This window comes from Centropristis striata, chromosome 6 (assembly GCF_030273125.1).
Source record: "Centropristis striata isolate RG_2023a ecotype Rhode Island chromosome 6, C.striata_1.0, whole genome shotgun sequence".
Lineage (NCBI taxonomy): Eukaryota > Metazoa > Chordata > Actinopteri > Perciformes > Serranidae > Centropristis > Centropristis striata.
The window spans coordinates 9,590,704-9,599,175 of record NC_081522.1 but is presented as its reverse complement, the minus strand read 5'-3'; positions in this window follow the sequence as shown (position 1 = coordinate 9,599,175).

Genomic DNA, 8,472 nt, shown 5'->3' with positions numbered 1-8,472 from the left:
AAAAAAATTAAGGTTAGTTAAAAGTTGGTGACAGTAATTTCTGAGTCCTCTTACTTTTATGTTTATAGATTTATTGATGCCACTTAAAGGAGAGTTTACCCCAAAATCAAATAGAGATTTTTTTTCTTACCTGTAGTGCTATTGATTATTTTAGTGTTTGTTGCCAAGTGTTTTCTGCCTTCTCTTCAATATAATGGAGCTAGATGGCACCTTGCTTCTGGTGATAAAAGGGCAAAACATTTGTTGTGAACAGTTTCATATAGGAACCATTTTCTTTAGCTACACCCACCAGCCATACTACTGCACAATAATAGTCCAACTAATTTGATACTGATAGCTTACCTGAGCTCAGCCAAGCAGGACTCTATTAATATTTACATCTCGTGCTATCACAAGCATGAAGTTCTCTTCCATGAGGAAATGTATGCTGCCTTCTTGGTTGTAGTTCAGTAAGAAGAACACAAGTCATACACAAGACTGCTCACAACAAGATCTGTGGATCATCTTCAGTAACCAAGGCATGATTTCTGGAAAGATACATTGCAGTTGTGTTTTTTGTTTGGCACTTTGTGCACCACAATGAGGTGCGACCTAGTTCCATTATATTAGAGAGAAGGCAGATATCTCTAACCCCCGGCAACTCACACTAAAATAATCTAGATTGATAAACAGCACCACAGGTAACAGAAAAAATATTAAGTATTTTGGATTGCACTGTTCCTTTAATTGAATTGAGAATGTACAGTATGTATGAGAGTGTATGTGTCGATGAAAAACAAGAATGTCAGGATGTTTGCATTTCCAAAATGTAGTGCAGGTTTTCCCCCTGAAGGTCGAGGATGAACTCTCAGGGACAAAGAGGTGTCAACGGTCACATGATGGGGCCCCCAACAGGAAGCTGGCTGGTTGTTAAACAGGAAGGTCTGAGCCCATGAAGGGGTGTTCCTCTTTTTTTATTTGCCCTGTGCTTTTCCTTAATGAGAGCAGCTGGTATCCAACGCAAACAAACTCGGGCTATTGTCCAGAGGTATCAAAACAGTAATATTTGATTGTCCTTGGAGAGATTTGTGTGGCATAAGATGAAACAGAGGAGATTAGAGGTTGGAAGGGAAGAGTCATGCCAGAGACATTCCCAACACCACACATGCTCATTCTTTAATCATGATCAAATCCTGCCAATATTGGGAAATCTGAATTCCAAAGGCTGTTCGGCATCAAATGGGACGAACACAGCCTCATCGTCTATCTCTCTAACATCTGACAGAGTGACTAATGGGAGCTACTGAAGCTTCACTCCCCCAAAACCCCAAACCTAAACACTCTCAAAGACTCTTTCTCTTTACGTCTTCTGAAGCAGCCTCGACTTTACATGCTACAGTTCTGACACACATCTTTAGGTCTGGACTGATTTACTATCTGTCTTCTAGGTTCTCTCCCTTTCTCGACACTCTCCAGCAGCTCGAGGCAGCATTCCCATAGTCCTGTGTGCTCTCAGGGTGTGTTCCTGGCACTGAATGTGCAGATAGGATAAATAAATCACACACAGGCCCTCTGGAGAGCAGGGAAACTGACTGGAACGAGCTACGGGGAATAAAGAAGACATCTGGTGGAGGAACTGGAGCCTTTCTGGTGAGGAGAAAATGACTTATAGAAAGATATTATGATAGGGCACTACTGGAGCCAGTTATACCAGCTCTTCATAACTTCATGACGCTAAGATTAGATGTTACTAAATATTTACACCCAGTAACTGCCAGTGGTGACAATACAATAACTCAAGCACTGTACTTAAGGGAAGCTGAACCCAACAGTATATAAAGTTGTTAAAATTAGCACAGCCATGACCAGATACAGCAGTGAAATGGGTCTTGTACATAAATTCTAAGTAGGGTTGGTACCTGACTCTGTTATTTTAAGGGTATCAACTAAATGACATCAGTACTACAGACTACTAATTCACGCTAGACTGCTATCAGACATCTACATATAGACTGCTATCAGACGTCTACGTATAAACTGCTATCAGACATCTACATATAGACTGCTATCAGATGTCTACATATAGACTGCTATCAGACATCTACATATAGACTGCTATCAGACGTCTACGTATAAACTGCTATCAGACGTCTACATATAGACTGCTATCAGACATCTACATATAGACTGCTATCAGACATCTACATATAGACTGCTATCAGACGTCTACGTATAAACTGCTATCAGACATCTACATATAGACTGCTATCAGACGTCTACATATAGACTGCTATCAGACGTCTATGTTTAGACTGCTATCAGACGTCTATGTTTAGACTGCTATGAGACGTCTACGTATAGACTGCTATCAGACATCTACATATAGACTGCTATCAGATGTCTATGTTTAGACTCCTATCAGACGTCTACATATAGACTGCTATCAGACATCTACATATAGACTGCTATCAGACATCTACATATAGACTGCTATCAGACATCTACATATAGACTGCTATCAGACATCTATGCATAGACCGCTATCAGATGTCTACGTATAGACTGCTATCAGACATCTACGTATAGACTGCTATCAGACATCTACGCATAGACTGCTATCAGACATCTACATATAGACTGCTATCAGACATCTATGCATAGACCGCTATCAGATGTCTACGTATAGACTGCTATCAGACATCTACGTATAGACTGCTATCAGACATCTACGCATAGACTGCTATCAGACATCTACATATAGACTGCTATCAGACATCTACGCATAGACTGCTATCAGACATCTACATATAGACTGCTATCAGACATCTACGCATAGACTCCTATCAGACATCTACGTATAGACTGCTATCGGACTTCTACGTCTAGATGGCTATCAGACAGATACTGGTACCGGCATTGGTTCAAATGTGAACGGTACTCAACTCTCAAAATGAAATGGTAATAGTCATAGTATAATACATAACAATAATATAGCACACTCCCAGGGGTTGTGAGTACATTTTGCTAATATTTATTGCTAATATTGTTAGCATTTAGAGTAGGTAAGGTTAAGAGTACAAGAGATAATGTTATATGGTCAAGACTTCATAAAAAGGTGTTGAATAATTATCACAGGAAGGTCTTAGGAATTGTGGGGTTGGACCCAATTGCAGGAAAGCTGATGACGAGGCAGCATCAGGAAAAGTGAAAAAACTGCTTACACTCAATCCTTCACACTGCTCCTTTATGGTGATTAATGGTTCTCCTAATAGCGTAACCCAATTTAGTAGAAACAAAAAACTTTGCAAGGACATGGCACACGTACTGGGTAACAGATTTGCAAATATTGTAACTGGTGCAAACCCAATTTTGGTCTTCTCATTGGGAGATAAAATGAAACACTGACCAGAAGGAGAGATCACATCTCTGTCAGCCAGCAAATGACTCAACTCAGAGTGCGTATGTTGTGTGATGGCACATACTGTTAGCCATTTTGGAGAGGCTGTCACATTTGTAGTCCGTACACAAACGTAGCCATGAAAAGCTGGAACACTTGATCTCCTATCAACCCTGGTCCCAGTGGGTTAGTGAACACAGATCCTATTAAACACTGTAGCTGCTGCGTTGAGGAGAGGAGGGGGAGAAACACACATGCACTAACCTCCATCTGCTATGGTCAGCTTTGGCACACAGTCAGCAGGACTCTCCAAACGGCAGGGCTTACTTCATGTGTGTGTTAATGTACAAGAGTATGGAAATTGAGAGAGGAAAGAGAAATAGAAGGAGATAGATGCAGCGGAGAGTGAAGTCAAGCAAAATAAAAAAAGCAAAGACGAAGAAGCGAGAACAGCCATCCACAACCAATGCGCTGCAAGGCTTTCGTATCGGGGTGACAGGTGCATTATCATAGGTTAATGAGAAGCCTAGTGCTGCCTGTAGCTTCAATCAGGGGAGCGCTGCCTCCACAACCACCTCCATCAATCAGATGAGACATAAACTCCCACTCAAGCACACAAAGGTATATACAGTATACCAGCACACACAGGCACACAGAGACACACTCAAGTGTTGGTGCAGAGATAGCTCATTATAGCTTGTGGGGTACACTGATACAACAATATTATGGCCGCAATCTGGTACAGAAGATTACAGTGTGATTATGAGGTATTTATGGACACAATGAGAGATAATTAGTACCTCAAGCACAGCCCTCAGGTGTGATTAGGAAAAGATGTTAACTACAGCTGGCACAGTCTGTGATCGCCGTAGAAATAAAAAGTGGTGTATAGTAATCAGATCTTTTACTAAAAGGCCCAAAAAAATCTGATTCTCACCACAGCGTCCTTCAAGAAAATAATTTCTTTAGCCTATTGGTTTGCACATGAGAGATCTTAGTATTTGTGTTTTGTCTGTTTATGGACTCTCTGGTCAGCAGCGCTCTCATGGAAAAAGGTGATGTCATTTACTTGAGTGAACCATGTTGCCAGGGAGACACCACTGTCAATCAAATCGGATCAGGCCACACCCATGCAGTCGTGATGAAGGTGATAGCTGAGGTTTAAATTAAGAGGAGTTTTTTTCTTATTCCTGAGGCTGCAACTAATGTTCATTGTTGATTGACTTTTTCCCCCCAATAAATGATTTATTATTAATTCTACAAAATGTCACTTTACTATGACTGAATAAATGAATGAAGTATCTTTATTTTGAACATGCTTAAAAACAAAACAAACAAATAAAAGCCTTCAACAGGATGGAAGTAGTAAAAGCTTTGGCATTGTTGGTTAAAAAAATCACTAACGATCAATTGTTACAGCTCTACTAATTTCATTTTTTTGCTTATTTAATCATTATATTTTTTTTAAGCACCTGAAGTGATAATCACTTATCCAAACAGATCTGAACAAATTAGTTTCTTTTCCTTAAGACATGGACTTGTTTTTGAAGTGTTATTGTCTATAGTTATTGCTCCTTTGTTTGTTTTTTCGGACAGAGAGAAATCGATTGCTCGCAATTATCAAACATGTATCAATGTTCTGTTACTATGTTGCCCATTTCTCGTGTATTTTCAGAAACATATTTTAGTGAACTGTTTACCTGAAATTTGACAAAGTTTGTCACATGCATTGTTAAGTCTGATTGGTTGGGAGTCACGGTTCGTTGCTTTGATTGGTTGCAGGTGGTATTAGCAAATTAGTCTGAGGCAGAAGCCTTTAAAGTGATCCTAACAGACATGAAAAAAAATGAAAGTATTCAAGGTTATTACCCTTGTAGGTATTTTAGTGGTGTAGTGGTTAACACTCTCGCCTCACAGCAAGAGGGTCGCTGGTTCGCCTGTGTCAGCCCTGTGATAGTCTGGCGACCTGTCCAGGGTGTACCCCGCCTCTCGCCCAATGACAGCTGGGATCGGCTCCAGCCCCCCGCGACTCGAGTGCGGATAATCGGTTAACAATAATGAGTGAATGAATGAATAGTAATTCCACCCTGAATAAGTAAAATGTATATCATACCACCACTGGCAGCATGCATTTGGCCAACCAACCAAACAAACCAGACTATCTTACTTGGCTACCACAACTTGGCAAGCAACATCACAGTTTGCCAGTACTGGCAGCTGGAATGATGCTTCCCCAGGCTGTACGTTGGCACACATGCACATGGGTTGAATGAATAAATCAACTAGTTCTGAATGATTTGTTGTTGTGCAACCCTACAGTAACCTGTGATACTGTTCTCTGTGTAGGTCTGCAGAGATGTGTCCTGAAAGAAGTATAATTCTACTTTATGCCACCAAACCACCCAAGCCTAATTAGTTACTGATTTACATGAGGAAATATATAAGTAAGCAAAACAATCAATTAGACCATAGAATTATTATTCTATACAACTAAAGCCTCTGAGGTTAATTTAATGTGGAGTAAAAAAAGTACAAGTAAAGTACTAATTCCATAACTTAACTTAAGTAGAGCACTTGAGTAAATACTTCCACCACTGACAATAGGCTTTCTTGGCAAGCTGCTCCTAGTGTGGTGTTTCTGTTGAATAAGTAAGTAAGTGGCCGCCAGTTGTTTTCTCTCTCAGTCCACACTTGGTGCCAAGAGTCTCTCTTCGTGTACATCTCTCACTCTTACCTCCATCTCACCGACCTGGAGTGGAAACTGTTTTCACATACCCATGAAGCTGATGCTCGGCGGTGTTTGGTGAGGCAGTGCAGCTGCAGCAGAGTGATTTCAGAGGTCTTTACTCTCCGCGGGCCAAAGAGGCCACATGGAGAGGAGAGCTTGCCCTTATCACACTGGATTAGCCCACAAGAGGAATAAGAGAGAGAGAGTTATAAAGAGGAAGAGAGAGAAGGGAGTGTGGTTCTGAGTGTGAGTCAGGGTATCATTCTTCTCTGGTGCTGGAGCCTACGTACAAGCCGCTGAGCAGGAAATGAGGCGGAGGACACCCAGTGACCTGCAGCCACTTGCCGCCTCTCTGCCTATCACAGAAACAATTTAAACAGCTAATGGAACTAGGCTCATCGTCTTTCCATTTCATACAGGGGCACTGTGACTCATACTGCTCATTTCTGATTAGAGCTCCTCAGGCTTAAAAGTAATCTGCACCAGACAGGGGATAGACCCTGCTAGTTATGTTATTATACATATATATCAGGCGGATATGTGTGAGCCAACTAGTGCACACAGTTTGTTTATGTTTGATCCCCGAGGGAGATTAAAAACAGGAAAGCCAGTGAGGGTCTGTGCAGGAGGAAGGGACCAGGCAGACGGGTCAGTCTGCAGGTGGAGGTGGGGTCTGTTGTGGGGTGACTGAGGGGCATGTGGGGGTGCTGCCTGAACATGTTCATGACACAATGTGGACAGGATGCTGAGAGGAAGAGCACAGCAGGCGGTGGGGCAGCCGCAGAGAGACCCCACCACCATCAGTGTTGAATGAGCACCAATGGAGCGGAGAGCTAACTAAAACCACACATTGGTGGGGAGACAAATAGTTACAGAGAACATCCTGGTAAACATACATCTCATCTGAATGCATGAGCTCTATGCAGCGGTGTAAAATACATTGCACATTAAGAAAAGTTGATCCTGCCTATCACACATTCTCAAGAGACATGTTTTTCAAATTGGCTTATTCTTTAAAATCAATCCAGGTTGCTTTTACTGAACACGTGGACCTGACATCTTCATTATTCATCCCTTTATTTCATTTGGTCTCAGAGGAATCATCATCTGTCCCACTTCCTCTGCTCTGAACTCACTGACTGACAGTTATGTGGAAAAAACAGAGGAAGCTTTCCTTCCTCTTGTTGGCCTGGATGATGTGTGTGATGTGATGAGCCCAGCAGCAGCAGCAGCACACCATCCTGCCTATAGGGCCTACTTTGTTTTCCACAGCCTGCATACGAAGGTACCCTGTGCACTAGGGCTACAAATAAATTCATTATCGATTAATCTGCAGATTATTGTCTCAATAAATGCTTTTGTCTAGAAAATGTCAAAACACTACCATTATAATATCTAAGAGTTCAAGGTGATGTCTTCAAATGTCTTGTTGTGTATCACCAACAGTCTAACATCCAAACATATTCTGTTTACTACCATGTCTGACAAAGTAAAGAATTTTAACCCTCACATCTAGTTCAAGGCTGCAATTGAACAAAATAAACTTCATGTATCTCTGAGACTCAATAAAGCAGAGAGAAGTTTTAACCTGGCTGTAAAGAAATGATCCCTCAGAACAGGGACCTTGCACAAATTACCTCAGTGTTGCCTCTTTGTTTTTTCTTTTATGTGATTAAATGGGTATTGTATTTGCAGCTGTCCGTCTTGCACCATGTTCCTGTTCATTTTATACTGACGTGAAGCACAAAGCAGCAAATCCAACGGAGATGAAATCAATGAATAATTGACATAATTGCTTACTAAATTACAAAAATATGAAATAGTGCAGTATGACTAGAGTTTACTCATCTAGAAACAGGAAATGGTGAGCTTCCTGAAAATTAATGATTAAATTGGACATTACTCAACCATGTGTTCCCCTCATTTCTCCCTTCTATTACAGATTATTTTTGTGATTTTGTTGTTGGCTATGACTACACTTAACTATAATGGATATTTTGGAGCTTTAATCAAGTGTGTCGATACTTTCCATTTCTTCCTTCATGAAGTTGATGTTTGGGGCTGGAGCACTCAGCATGGATGCAGTTCCCTGATGAGATGTGGCTCTGCTGAGTACCTTGAAAACAGTCTCCTAAGAGCTGTACTCATTATACTGAGGTTAAGTGTCTTAGACAATACTGGATTAGAGCAGCAAGGTTGGTGCTGTGATTGTGTTATTTTTGCTTGAAAGCAGTGCTGCTGAGCCAGTGGTGAGGTATTAGCTTCTGGCATGACATGACATCATAAGGCTCCTTTTCCCTGATAAGAGTCATTGCACTTAAATCTTACGAGAGACGCTCTCTTGTAAAAACCCTGTTATCGTAGTGAA